The sequence below is a fragment of the Rhinopithecus roxellana genome, chromosome 12, assembly GCF_007565055.1.
Source record: "Rhinopithecus roxellana isolate Shanxi Qingling chromosome 12, ASM756505v1, whole genome shotgun sequence".
Classification (NCBI taxonomy): Eukaryota; Metazoa; Chordata; class Mammalia; order Primates; family Cercopithecidae; genus Rhinopithecus; species Rhinopithecus roxellana.
The window spans coordinates 126,115,146-126,129,187 of NC_044560.1; the positions used below are offsets into that span (position 1 = coordinate 126,115,146).

Below are 14,042 nucleotides of genomic sequence, written 5' to 3' on the forward strand. Positions count from 1 at the left end.
GTCAGGAGATCAAGACCATCCGAGCTAACAGGGTGAAACTCTGTCTCTAGTAAACACACACACACACACACACACACACATACAAAATAGCTGGGCATGGTGGTGGGCGCCTGTAGTCCCAGCTACTCAGGAGGCTGAGACAGGAGAATGGCATGAACCCAGGAGGCGGAGCTTGCAGTGAGCTGAGATCGCGTCACTGCACTCCAGCCTGGGTGACAGAGCGAGACTCTGTATTAAAGAAAAAAGAAAGAAAAAGAAAAAAAAAAAAAACAAAAAAACAAAAAAAATGGGAGTTTTTCTGCACAAGCTCTTTCTTTGCCTGCCACCATCCATGTAAGATATGACTTGCTCCTCTTTGTCTTCCTCCATGATTGTGAGGCCTCCCCAGGCATGTGGAATTGTAAGCCATTAAACTTCTTTTTCTTCCCAGTCTTAGGTATGTCTTTATTAGCAGCATAAAAACAGACTAATAGAGTCACTCATCCCTTTTTTCCTCAATATTACATTATATATATATATATATATATATCCTATCACAGTCTACTGGTGTTGACATTTACCAATTTGAGTGAGGTGAAGAAACCCTACCTCATTTTAAGTCCTTTTACCTTTCCACATGTAATTGTGTTAAAAATTTCTTCTACATATACTGAGAACCATGTCAATGTTATAATTTTTGCTTCAATATAAGCCATATTTAGAAAACGCAGAAAAAAGGTCTATGGCATTTACCTACATTTGTATTCTTTTTGTTGTTGCTTCTTCCTGATATACCAAGAGTCCTTTTAAAATTTTCTTTCTGTTTGAAGAGCTTCCTTTTATCCATTCTTTTAGAATAAGTCTGCTGGCGACAAATACCTTTAGTTTTATTCTATCTAGAATGTCTTGATCTCTCTTTCATTCTTAATGGATATTTTTGCTAGATAAAAGGGTCCGGGTTGACATTCTTTTCTTTTAGCATTTGAAAAACATTGTGCCACTTTACTCAGGCTTCAGTAGTTTCTGATGTGAAGTCTGCTGTATTTCAGTTTTCTCCTATTGATAAGGTATCATTTTTATCTTATCATTTTCGAGATTCTTTCTTTGTCTTTAATTTTCACACATTTAATTATGACATTTCTTGGCATGGATTTTCTGTTTGAGGTTTCCCAAATTTCTCAAATTTGTAGGTTTATGTGTTTTGCAAAATTTGGGATGATTTCATCCATTTTAAACATATATTTTTAGTCTCACTCTCTCCTATCTTTCTGAAACTCCAATGGCATGAATGCTATAATCTTTTGTTAGCATCCCATAGGTCCCTGAGGCTCTGTTCATTTTTCTTTTAAGGCTGTTCTTTTCATTTTTGTTTACAGTGGGTAACTTCTGTTGTTCCATATTCAAGTTCACTTATTCTCTTCTCTGTCTTCTGTACTTGGCTATTGAGCCCATCCTTAAGTGGGTGGTGGAAAGTCACATTCCCCATGTGATCTGACACCATGAAGAGGAAGGAGGGAATTTCATTCACCCAGCAGAATGAAAGTCCTGTTTCTTATTTTTTTCTGACACCACCTACTGGGGAGTGGGATGGTGGCAAATACAAAAGTCTATGCTCCCCACTAGCCCTTTGTTGGTGAAAGTAGAAATGTGGATGCAGTTTATTTCTTTTCCCCATTGTATTTGGTTGGAGTAGGTGATCACTGTCTCACAATAATCTCTCATGCTAGACTGCCCTTTTCCTGGTCCTTTATTTAGTATGAAAATATTTTGGGGAGCACCTTTTATTTTTCTGTACCTGTAGCATTTCCAGGTTGCCAGCTTCTCCAGCAACTATTTTGGCATACATATGGAAAAAAGGAAACTCACAGAACTCACACAATACCATTTCTTAGGTCCTAAGGAACCTAAGTAGTCTGCCTTCTTCTCTCCACCTTTCAGAGTTTTCTATGTTTGTTTCATAAATGCTGTGCATAATTTTAGCTGCACTCTAGAAATAGAGGGAAGTGTGTCTACTCCATCATGTCCCAGAACCAGAACGTAATATTTTACCTTTTTTTTAAATGCAGAAATAGGCATTTTTGAAAACTTGATTTTATGGCATTACATTAATGCCAATATTCTTAAGATACAAAATTTAAATGAAACAACCACAAAGATCATTTTATAGCTCCTAAAGTAACCATTTTTTTCAATGCCAATTTTTAATGCTGTCCAAATTGCAATAAAACTGATGCAGTAGTAGACCAATAGCAACATTTTAAATTAGTACAACATTTTTGGAGAACATGTATAATAGGAGTTTATAGACATTAACCTTACAGTGTATCTCTTAGAAGCTGCTTGTAAAAAAAAATTTTAAAAACCTAAAACCTATGTGGTATTTATTATCTATTATACTTTAGAAAAATATGGAAAATCTAAATACCTAGCAACACGAATATGATACAGGAAATCATGATACATTAAAAAAGTAGAAATAATAATTATTATTTTTTTTATTATTTTTTTTTATTATACTTTAAGTTCTAGGGTACATGTGCATAACGTGCAGGTTTGTTACATATGTATACTTATGCCGTGTTGGTGTGCTGCACTCATCAACTCGTCAGCACCCATCAATTCATCATTTATGTCATGTATAACTCCCCAATGCAATCCCTCCCTCCTCCCCCCACCCCCCTCCCCATGATAGGCCCCAGTGCCTGATGTTCCCCTTCCCGAGTCCAAGTGATCTCATTGTTCAGTTCCCACCTATGAGTGAGAACATGCGGTGTTTGGTCCTCTGTTCTTGTGATAGTTTGCTAAGAATGATGGTTTCCAGCTGCATCCATGTCCCTACAAAGGACGCAAACTCATCCTTTTTTATGGCTGCATAGTATTCCATGGTGTATATGTGCCACATTTTCTTAATCCAGTCTGTCACAGATGGACATTTGGGGTGATTCCAAGTCTTTGCTATTGTGAATAGTGCCGCAATAAACATACGTGTACATGTGTCTCTGTAGTAGAATAATTTATAATCCTTTGGGTATATACCCAGTAGTGGGATGGCTGGGTCATATGGTACATCTAGTTCTAGATCCTTGAGGAATTGCCATACTGTTTTCCATAATGGTTGAACTAGTTTACAATCCCACCAACAGTGTAAAAGTGTTCCTATTTCTCCACATCCTCTCCAACACCTGTTGTTTCCTGACTTCTTAATGATTGCCATTCTAACTGGTGTGAGATGGTATCTCATTGTGGTTTTGATTTGCATTTCTCTGATGGCGAGTGACAATGAGCATTTTTTCATGTGTCTGTTGGCTGTATGAATATCATCTTTTGAGAAATGTCTGTTGATATACTTTCCCCACTTTTTGATGGGGTTGTTTGTTTTTTTCTCGTATATTCGTTTGAGTTCTTTGTAGATTCTGGATATTAGCCCTTTGTCAGATGAGTAGGTTGCAAAAATTTTCTCCCATTCTGTAGGTTGCCTGTTCACTCTGATGGTAGTTTCTTTTGCTGTGCAAAAGCTCTTTAGTTTAATTAGATCCCATTTGTCAATTTTTGCTTTTGCTGCCGTTGCTTTTGGTGTTTTAGACATGAAGTCCTTGCCCATGCCTATGTCCTGAATGGTACTACCTAGATTTTCTTCTAGGGTTTTTATGGTATTAGGTCGAACATTTAAGTCTCTAATCCATCTTGAATTAATCTTCGTATAAGGGGTAAGGAAAGGATCCAGTTTCAGCTTTCTACTTATGGCTAGCCAATTTTCCCAGCACCATTTATTAAATAGGGAATCCTTTCCCCATTTCTTGTTTCTCTCAGGTTTGTCAAAGATCAGATGGCTGTAGATGTGCGGTATTATTTCTGAGGACTCTGTTCTGTTCCATTGGTCTATAGCTCTGTTTTGGTACCAGTACCATGCTGTTTTGGTGACTGTAGCCTTGTAGTATAGTTTGAAGTCAGGTAGCGTGACGCCTCCAGCTTTGTCCTTTTGACTTAGGATTGTCTTGGCAATGCGGGCTCTTTTTTGGTTCCATATGAACTTTAAAGTAGTTTTTTCCAATTCTGTGAAGAAAGTCATTGGTAGCTTGATGGGGATGGCATTGAATCTATAAATAACCTTGGGGAGTATGGCCATTTTCACGATATTGATTCTTCCTATCCATGAGCATGGTATGTTTTTCCATTTGTTTGTGTCCTCTTTGATTTCACTGAGCAGTGGTTTGTAGTTCTCCTTGAAGAGGTCCTTTACATCCCTTGTAAGCTGGATTCCTAGGTATTTTATTCTCTTTGAAGCAATTGTGAATGGAAGTTCATTCCTGATTTGGCTCTCTGCTTGTCTGTTACTGGTGTATAAGAATGCTTGTGATTTTTGCACATTAATTTTGTATCCTGAGACTTTGCTGAAGTTGCTTATCAGCTTAAGGAGATTTTGGGCTGAGACGATGGGGTTTTCTAAATATACAATCATGTCATCTGCAAACAGGGACAATTTGACTTCTTCTTTTCCTAACTGGATACCCTTGATTTCTTTCTCTTGCCTGATTGCCCTAGCCAGAACTTCCAACACTATGTTGAATAGGAGTGGTGAGAGAGGGCATCCCTGTCTTGTGCCAGTTTTCAAAGGGAATTTTTCCAGTTTTTGCCCATTCAGTATGATATTAGCTGTGGGTTTGTCATAAATAGCTCTTATTATGTTGAGGTACGTTCCATCAATACCGAATTTCTTGAGCGTTTTTAGCATGAAGGGCTGTTGAATTTTGTCAAAAGCCTTTTCTGCATCTATTGAGACAATCATGTGGTTCTTGTCTTTGGTTCTGTTTATATGCTGGATTACGTTTATTGATTTGCGAATGTTGAACCAGCCTTGCATCCCAGGGATGAAGCCCACTTGATCATGGTGGATAAGCTTTTTGATGTGCTGCTGAATCCGGTTTGCCAGTATTTTATTGAGAATTTTTGCATCAATGTTCATCAGGGATATGGGTCTAAAATTCTCTTTTTTTGTTGTGTCTCTGCCAGGCTTTGGTATCAGGATGATGTTGGCCTCATAAAATGAGTTAGGGAGGATTCCCTCTTTTTCTATTGATTGGAATAGTTTCAGAAGGAATGGTACCAGCTCCTCCTTGTACTTCTGGTAGAATTCAGCTGTGAATCCATCTGGTCCTGGACTTTTTTTGGTGGGTAGGCTATTAATTGTTGCCTCAATTTCAGAGCCTGCTATTGGTCTATTCAGGGATTCACGTTCTTCCTGGTTTAGCCTTGGGAGAGTGTAAGTGTCCAGGAAATTATGCATTTCTTCTAGATTTTCTAGTTGATTTGCGTAGAGGCGTTTATAGTATTCTCTGATGGTAGTTTGTATTTCTGTGGGGTCAGTGGTGATATCCCCTTTATCATTTTTTATTGCATCTATTTGATTCCTCTCTCTTTTCTTCTTTATTAGCCTTGCTAGCGGTCTGTCAATTTTGTTGATCTTTTCAAAAAACCAACTCCTGGATTCATTGATTTTTTGGAGGGTTTTTTGTGTCTCTATCTCCTTCAGTTCGGCTCTGATCTTAGTTATTTCTTGCCTTCTGCTAGCTTTTGAATGTGTTTGCTCTTGCCTCTCTAGTTCTTTTAATTGTGATGTTAGAGTGTCAATTTTAGATCTTTCCTGCTTTCTCTTGTGGGCATTTAGTGCTATAAATTTCCCTCTACACACTGCTTTAAATGTGTCCCAGAGATTCTGGTATGTTGTATCTTTGTTCTCATTGGTTTCAAAGAACATCTTTATTTCTGCCTTCATTTCGTTATGTACCCAGTAGTCATTCAGGAGCAGGTTGTTCAGTTTCCATGTAGTTGAGCGGTTTTGATTGAGTTTCTTAGTCCTGAGTTCTAGTTTGATTGCACTGTGGTCTGAGAGACAGTTTGTTATAATTTCTGTTCTTTTACATTTGCTGAGGAGTGCTTTACTTCCAATTATGTGGTCAATTTTGGAATAAGTGCGATGTGGTGCTGAGAAGAATGTATATTCTGTTGGTTTGGGGTGGAGAGTTCTATAGATGTCTATTAGGTCCGCTTGGTGCAGAGATGAGTTCAATTCCTGGATATCCTTGTTAACTTTCTGTCTCGTTGATCTGTCTAATGTTGACAGCGGAGTGTTGAAGTCTCCCATTATTATTGTATGGGAGTCTAAGTCTCTTTGTAAGTCTCTAAGGACTTGCTTTATGAATCTGGGTGCTCCTGTATTGGGTGCATATATATTTAGGAGAGTTAGTTCTTCCTGTTGAATTGATCCCTTTACCATTATGTAATGGCCTTCTTTGTCTCTTTTGATCTTTGATGGTTTAAAGTCTGTTTTATCAGAGACAAGGATTGCAACCCCTGCTTTTTTTTGTTCTCCATTTGCTTGGTAGATCTTCCTCCATCCCTTTATTTTGAGCCTATGTATGTCTCTGCATGTGAGATGGGTCTCCTGAATACAGCAGACTGATGGGTCTTGACTCTTTATCCAGTTTGCCAGTCTGTGTCTTTTAATTGGAGCATTTAGTCCATTAACATTTAAGGTTAATATTGTTATGTGTGAACTTGATCCTGCCATTATGATATTAACTGGTTATTTTGCTCGTTAGTTGATGCAGTTTCTTCCTAGCCTCGATGGTCTTTACATTTTGGCATGTTTTTGCGATGGCTGGTACCGGTTGTTCCTTTCCATGTTTAGGGCTTCCTTCAGGGTCTCTTGTAAGGCAGGTCTGGTGGTGACAAAATCTCTAAGCATTTGCTTATCTGTAAAGGATTTTATTTCTCCTTCAGTGATGAAACTTAGTTTGGCTGGATCTGAAATTCTGGGTTTAAAATTCTTTTCTTTAAGAACGTTGAATATTGGCCCCCACTCTCTTCTGGCTTGTAGAGTTTCTGCCGAGAGATCTGCTGTTAGTCTGATGGGCTTCCCTTTGTGGGTAACCCGACCTTTCTCTCTGGCTGCCCTTAAGATTTTTTCCTTCATTTCAACTTTGGTGAATCTGGCAATTATGTGTCTTGGAGTTGCTCTTCTCGAGGAGTATCTTTGTGGCGTTCTCTGTATTTCCTGAATTTGAATGTTGGCCTGCCCTACTAGGTTGGGGAAGTTCTCCTGGATGATTTCCTGAAGAGTGTTTTCCAACTTGGTTCCATTTTCCCCCTCACTTTCAGGCACCCCAATCAGACGTAGATTTGGTCTTTTTACGTAATCCCATACTTCTTGCAGGCTTTGCTCATTTCTTTTTCTTCTTTTTTCTTTTGGTTTCTCTTCTCGCTTCATTTCATTCATTTGATCTTCAATTGCTGATACTCTTTCTTCCAGTTGATCGAGTCGGTTACTGAAGCTTGTGCATTTGTCACGTATTTCTCGTGTCATGGTTTTCATCTCTGTCATTTCGTTTATGATCTTCTCTGCATTAATTAGTCTAGCTGTCAATTCTTCCACTCTTTTTTCAAGATTTTTAGTTTCTTTGCGCTGGGTACGTAATTCCTCCTTTAGCTCTGATAAGTTTGATGGACTGAAGCTTTCTTCTCTCCTCTCGTCCAAGTCATTCTCTGACCAGCTTTGATCCGTTGCTGGCGATGGGCTGCTCTGCTTTGCAGGGGGAGATGCGCTCTTATTTTTTGAATTTCCAGCTTTTCTGCCCTGCTTCTTCCCCATCTTTGTGGTTTTATCTGTCTCTGGTCTTTGATGGTGGTGACGTACTGATTGGGTTTTGGTATAGGTGTCCTTCCTGTTTGATAGTTTTCCTTCTGACAGTCAGAAGGACTGTCTGTTGGTCTGTTGGAGATTGCTTGAGGTCCACTCCAGACCCTGTTTGCCTGGGTATCAGCAGCAGAGGTTGCCGAAGATAGAATATTGCTGAACAGCGAGTGTACCTGTCTGATTCTTCCTTTGGAAATTTCCTCTCAGGGGTGTACTCCACCCTGTGAGGTGTGGGGTGTCAGACTGCCCCTAGTGGGGGATTTCTCCCAGCTAGGCTACTCAGGGGTCAGGGACACACCTGAGCAGGCAGTCTGTCCGTTCTCAGATCTCAACCTCCAGGTTGGGAGATCCATGGCTCTCCCCAAAGCTGTCAGACAGAGTCGTTCGCGTCTGCACCGGCTCCCGCTACTTCCCCTGTTGGTCTTCAGCTGTGCGCTGTCCCCAGAGGTGGAGACTACAGAGACAGGCAGGCTTCCTTGAGCTGCTGTGAGCTCCACCCAGTTCGAGCTTCCCAGCGGCTTTGTTTACCTACTTAAGCCTCAGCAATGGCGGGCGCCCCTCCCCCAGCCTCGCTGCTGCCTTGCGGATAGATCGCGGCAGACTGCTGTGTTAGCAGTGAGGGAGGCTTCGTGGGCGTGGGACCCTCCCGGCCAGGATTGGGATATATTCTCCTGGTGTGCCTGTATGCTTACAGCGCAGTATTGGGGTGGGAGTTACCCGATTTTCCAGGTGTTGTGTGTCTCAGTTCCCCTGGCTAGGAAAACGGATCCCCTTCCCCCTTGCGCTTCCAGGTGAGGCGATGCCTCGCCCTGCTTCAGCTCTCGCTGGTCAGGCTGCAGCAGCTGACCAGCACCGATTGTCCGGCACTCCCTAGTGAGATGACCCCAGTACCTCAGTTGAAAATGCAGAAATCACCGGTCTTCTGTGTTGCTCGAGCTGGGAGTTGGAGACTGGAGCTGTTCCTATTCGGCCATCTTGCTCCGCCGCCAGTAGAAATAATTATTATTCAAACATGGTGTGATTAACACTTAGAGAAAAATATTAAAATTTTTTTGGATACAATGTCAAATGAAAAGATCAACATACAAATGAGTATATACATTTTGTTATCTCTGTGTTAAATGTGTGTAAGAAAAAAACTAAAAAGGAAAATGTAAAATGAAAACTAATCATTAGGTTTAGTGGAAGATACTGAATTAATTAATTTATAAATAGATATTTATTGAATACCTGTTATGAACCAGGCATAGTTCTAGATGCCAGAAATATAGAAGTGTATACAAATGACAAAAATCCTTACCCCTATGGTGCTTACTTTGCAATATAGGGGGAGACAGGTAATAAAATAAATAATACATTGTAGTTTGTTGGATGGTAATAAGTGCAATGTAAAAAATAAGACAGAAAAAGAGAATAGGTATGTGTGGAACAGAGGGTGTAATTTAATTTTAAATGTATGACTTTTTTAGCTGTGAGAAAAAATTAAGTATGACTTTGTTTTACAAAATATTAATTTATAAATTTATAATTTCTCAAGTGAAATATAAATTTTTGTTTTTAATAATAGAGTAAAGCCCCCACTATTTCAGAAAAGACACCATTAATTTCAAAATTTTAAAATTTTGACAGGAGCAAGGCTAAACATTACTACATTAAGATTTATAGAAAGTATGGATCCATTGCTATGTGTATATATCTCTATCACTGCATTTCATTCAAAGAATGTTAAAATTATGTTTACTTGCTGTCTATCCCATAAGCCTATATCTTTTTCATTTAATTTTGTAGCCAAATGTTTGAGAGAGCTGTCCATATTTATTGTCTCCATTTCTTCATACATTCTCCATCCTCCAACTCACTCCTTCATCCACACGACTTGGCTTGAACTCCTACCACCCACCAGATCACTAAAAGTGCACTCACCAAAGCCTCTCAGACCTCCATGTCACTACATGCTTTAATTATCTTTGACCTAGGTAGTAGCTGGCAATATTAGTCCCTCCACCCTGTTAAATAAGACTTTGCTCTTTGGTTTCCTGACACTACATTTTCTTTTCTTTTTTTCCTATCTCTGTGGTTAGTCCCTCTCATCCTCCTTTGTGGGCCTCTTATCCTCTACCTAGCCTTTAAATGTAGAGATTTCTCAGAGCCATATCCTAATCTCTCTTCACATGGCCTCCCTGAGAAATCACATCTTCTCCTACCATTCTGGTTATCACCTGTAGACAGATGACACCTTAATCTGTACTTCCATATTCCTCTCTTGAGTCTCTTACCAATATACCGTTCTGCCTACCTGACATCTCCGCTTGGATGTTTTCCAGGCACTTCTAGCTTAATGTTTCCCAGGCTAAACTCATCATCTCCCCTATCCAGCCACATCTTCCTAAACTGTTTCTCCTCCTATGGTCCCTACCTTCAGTAAATGACATCATCCCTTCTGTTGCTCATGCCAGAAAATCTGGGAACCATCCAGGACTCCTCCCTTTCTTTTACTCTCCACATCTAGTCAACCACAAACTTAAATTGATTCAATCTTCCATTATCCCTGAAAACCATCCACTGTTTTATCACCGCTGTCACCACCCCAATCCATCATTAGCTGTAGCCTAAGGTATATTGCAAAAACACCCAAATACTTTTCATCCTCTCCAAAATATTCCCCATTCAGCAAGACTGATCTTTCTAAACTGCCAATCTGATCATGTCCTGCCCCAATTTAATCCTTTTAATTTATTTTCATTGTCATTATAATCAGGTCCTACTCTTTAGCTTGATTTTATAAGGCTCACCTCAATCATCTCTCCAATTACTTTCTCCTCAGAATGTAATGCTTCAATAATGCTGGCCTTTTCTCATCAAAGATAAAATGTCCTCTCTCACTTTTTTGGCCTCCAAACGCATTCTGTTTCAGCTCTCCGTATAAACAATACTTCCTAAGAAAGGTCTCTTATCATTGGTGTATATGAAGTCTTAAATGCTATGTAGCATTTAAATTATAACTGTTATTACGAAGTTCTCATTAAAACAGTTATCTACTAGAGTTATATATTTAATGTTTAGCATAGTAGACTATATGCTGTGAGACCATGAAATATATCTCTCTTGTCACTGTTATGTTTTAATGCCTTGCATAGTTCCTAGTTCATTTTAACCACTCAGTAAGCAGTTATTGATAAGCAGGAGGGAAGAAAGAGGAGGGAGAGAAAGAACAAATAATAGTCAGTCTTGGGTAAATTACAAGAAAGGAAAAAAACAGGAAATGTGTTTAATAACATACTTCAGACTTTAAAAAGTATTTACACATTCATTTCACATTTGTTTCTTATAACAACACTGGGAGAAAGTGTTATTATGTACTTTTTACAGTGAGAAAGCGGGCTAATGAAAGAGGTAGTATGGTTCATCATGTTATTTCTTCCACCTGAAATCTCATTTCCTTAATTTTATCCACTTTCCATTCCTTAAGATATAGCTGAAATATCACCTGCTCCTTAGCATGTCTCCTTTTCTCGTCACGGCCTTAATAGTATAATTTTCTATATCTTCTCTAATCCCACTGCATGCTTTATGTGCTAATGATTCTTAGCACAATGTTCTCTACATTGTACCTATTTTTGCGTTTCATTCCAACCTCTAAAAAAGTAAAATCTTTAAAGAAAGAATCCTAATCATCCTGATATTAATCACCACAGGATCTAGCACAGAGTAGATGATCAATAAAAATATGTTAAATGGAAGCCATCTCTAAGATCTAGTCCAGTCTTTTCAATCTACTATAATGAAAAAGCCAATTCAGTAACTTATTTCAGATTATCCAAAGGCCATACAATAGCACACTACTCCATGCTTCTTTTTGTCTCCTTCTTCCAACATCCCCATGATAGAATATGGGAGGAACAGTAAACTTGGACTTATGTGGTTTCTAGCTGGTGCTAACACTTACTAGTTACGTAAACACTCCCAGCCTCAGTTTCTGCAGAGGTGAAGATACAGTTCCCAGCTGTCTTGCAATGCCAGTTCCTAGCAGTGTCTACCACATAGCAATGAACACTCTTAAGAAATATTAATGATTCACGAGTCTTGGACACTGTTAAGAAATATTAATAAGTTATGACCATCAGAAACCTGATGCTACAGAGCCCTAACCACAAATAGGAGCGAACTAAAACAGGCAGAAAACTTCTGAATCTTCCAGCTTCTCCAATGAAGATGAAGCTCTTCACTGGAGCTTCATCTCTAGCTCCAATGAAGCTAGAATGAAATTCAGCTTCATTCTAGAAACTGAATCTTCCAGCTGCTAGATGTCCCCTCAAGGCAGAACAGCCTTGAGTGGCCACACATTATATAATGGTTTGCCAGTTGTATCTCATGTTGATTGGCTTTATGCTAAGACTTGAAGGCCTTGGTACCTGTTACAGCCCCCTATAAGAGGTGAAGAAGAATGTTTGTTCACCCTGAAAAGGTGAAAAAAGGTGTTTTCCATATATATATGTAAATATACATATATACACACACATACATATGTGTATATTCCAAATTTTATATATATATATATATATATATATATATATATATATATATAAATATCCAGGAAATTTCAGATTTCTAGTGTTTATCCTGAAGTAGGAATTTTTCCATGACTTATTTGGAATATCAAAGGAGGTAATACCCTAGACAAGGAAAGTATTACAAACTTTTTTTGTTATAGTGTTTGCCTTGGTATTGGGAAAGCTAGAATTAGAAAGACACTGGAGAAGATACTATAAATTTGAGATCTACAAGGTATTTTTCAGGTTTGAGTTAGGCCATTGCCGAGATTCCTAAATTGGGATAGACTCCTTGGAGCCAATAAAATCTAATATTCTGAGAGCCCATAGCCACTTCCTTATCAAATCCTTGGAACATTTATGATAATGGCTGCTGGGAGATAGGTTCAGGTGTAGGTAACCTACTCAAAGCATAAAAGAAACTCCTAGACACAGAGCACCAACGTGGAAGAAAGGATGTTCAAAATACAACAGTACCAAGGAGAATAACAATTATTATTTGCACAGATTAGTTAATAAAAATTCTAAACGTAAAATTCTCTTTTGGAACAGATATTTTATAGCATATTCGTCCTGTATCCCAATATCTAGAACAGTGCATAGCACATGAAGGTGCTCAATGAAGTCCTATGAAGTTAAAAAAAAAATCTAAACATCTGGCTTGAGGAAAGGAAACTCTGAAGCAATGTAAGTTGCTTTGTATCCAAGTTCTGGGGATGGTAAGGTAAAAAATAGGAGATATTACATATACAAAAAATGTGATGTGTTATAGTACTTTATGCCTAAGTGGCTTAATAAACTACAACAAACTCAATTCTGAAACTTTAGGCTCGTTCAGACCATTAGAGGAGTCCAATGACTGGACAATGGCTGCTGCTGAGTGCCTGCCAATATTGCGTAAGAGCATCAACTTAATTCTAAAGCATCATAATCCAAATGCAAAGACCCGTTATTTCAAAATCTTGTCACGAGCCCTAGCAGAGAAGACACAACATAGTTCATGAGAAAAAAGAAGCAAAGTGAAATAATTAAGGCTTATGCATCTTCAAAAGCACAAAAAAGAACTCCAGAACTTAACACTTGGAAAAAATGGATGGTGATTATTGTTGCTGTACAAGATCCCAACACAGAATATGGAAAAAGATATACAATTTCATTTTGAAGGCCCTCTGAGCAAATCAACAGTGATGTCCTTTTACTTGCAAGGTTTAAAGTACTCATCTATATATATGCCTATTGAAAGAGAAATGATTTCTATTATTATCTACTTGGGCTGGAACCAGAGACTCAAAGCAAAGGCCTATCCCTTGCCCAGAAGGACTGAGAGAAGGAGCAGCAGATTAGTTGATTTGACACAGGAAAGCAAAAAATCATGCCCAGGGAGATATTTTTACCTTTCATAAAGTTTTTATTATTGTCATCAAATGCCTATACTTTTATGAACCTGAGCTCTTCAGCCCAACATTTATAGAAAATTACCAAGTATCATTTGGAGATAAAAGCACAATTCAATATTTATGAATTGCTAGTTTTCTATAAATATAGACATTTGGAGACTATCTTCTCACTAGTCATTAATATTTGAACAGAGATCAAAACTATAACAATATTAACAATTCCTTGCATTTGTGTAGGGTTTTATATAATACTATTAATAATAGATGCCATTTGTTGAGCACTTAGTAAGTGCCAGGCACTTTACACGTAAATTCTTATAACAATTTCAGTTCATTTTAACAGGCATTCACTTAACACCTACTGTGTGATAGATGAATAGATTAATAATACTAGGTTTTTGTCTTTGAGGTCTTTCATTTTGT

General features: G+C 38.4%; 1 protein-coding gene across 4 annotated transcripts in view; it reads right to left on the reverse strand.

Moving 5' to 3' along the window:
• Window positions 1–14,042, reverse strand: part of AGBL4 (ATP/GTP binding protein like 4) — a 1,510,388-nt gene that overhangs the window by 734,939 nt on the left and 761,407 nt on the right. The gene's annotated exons all lie outside the window — the stretch shown is intronic.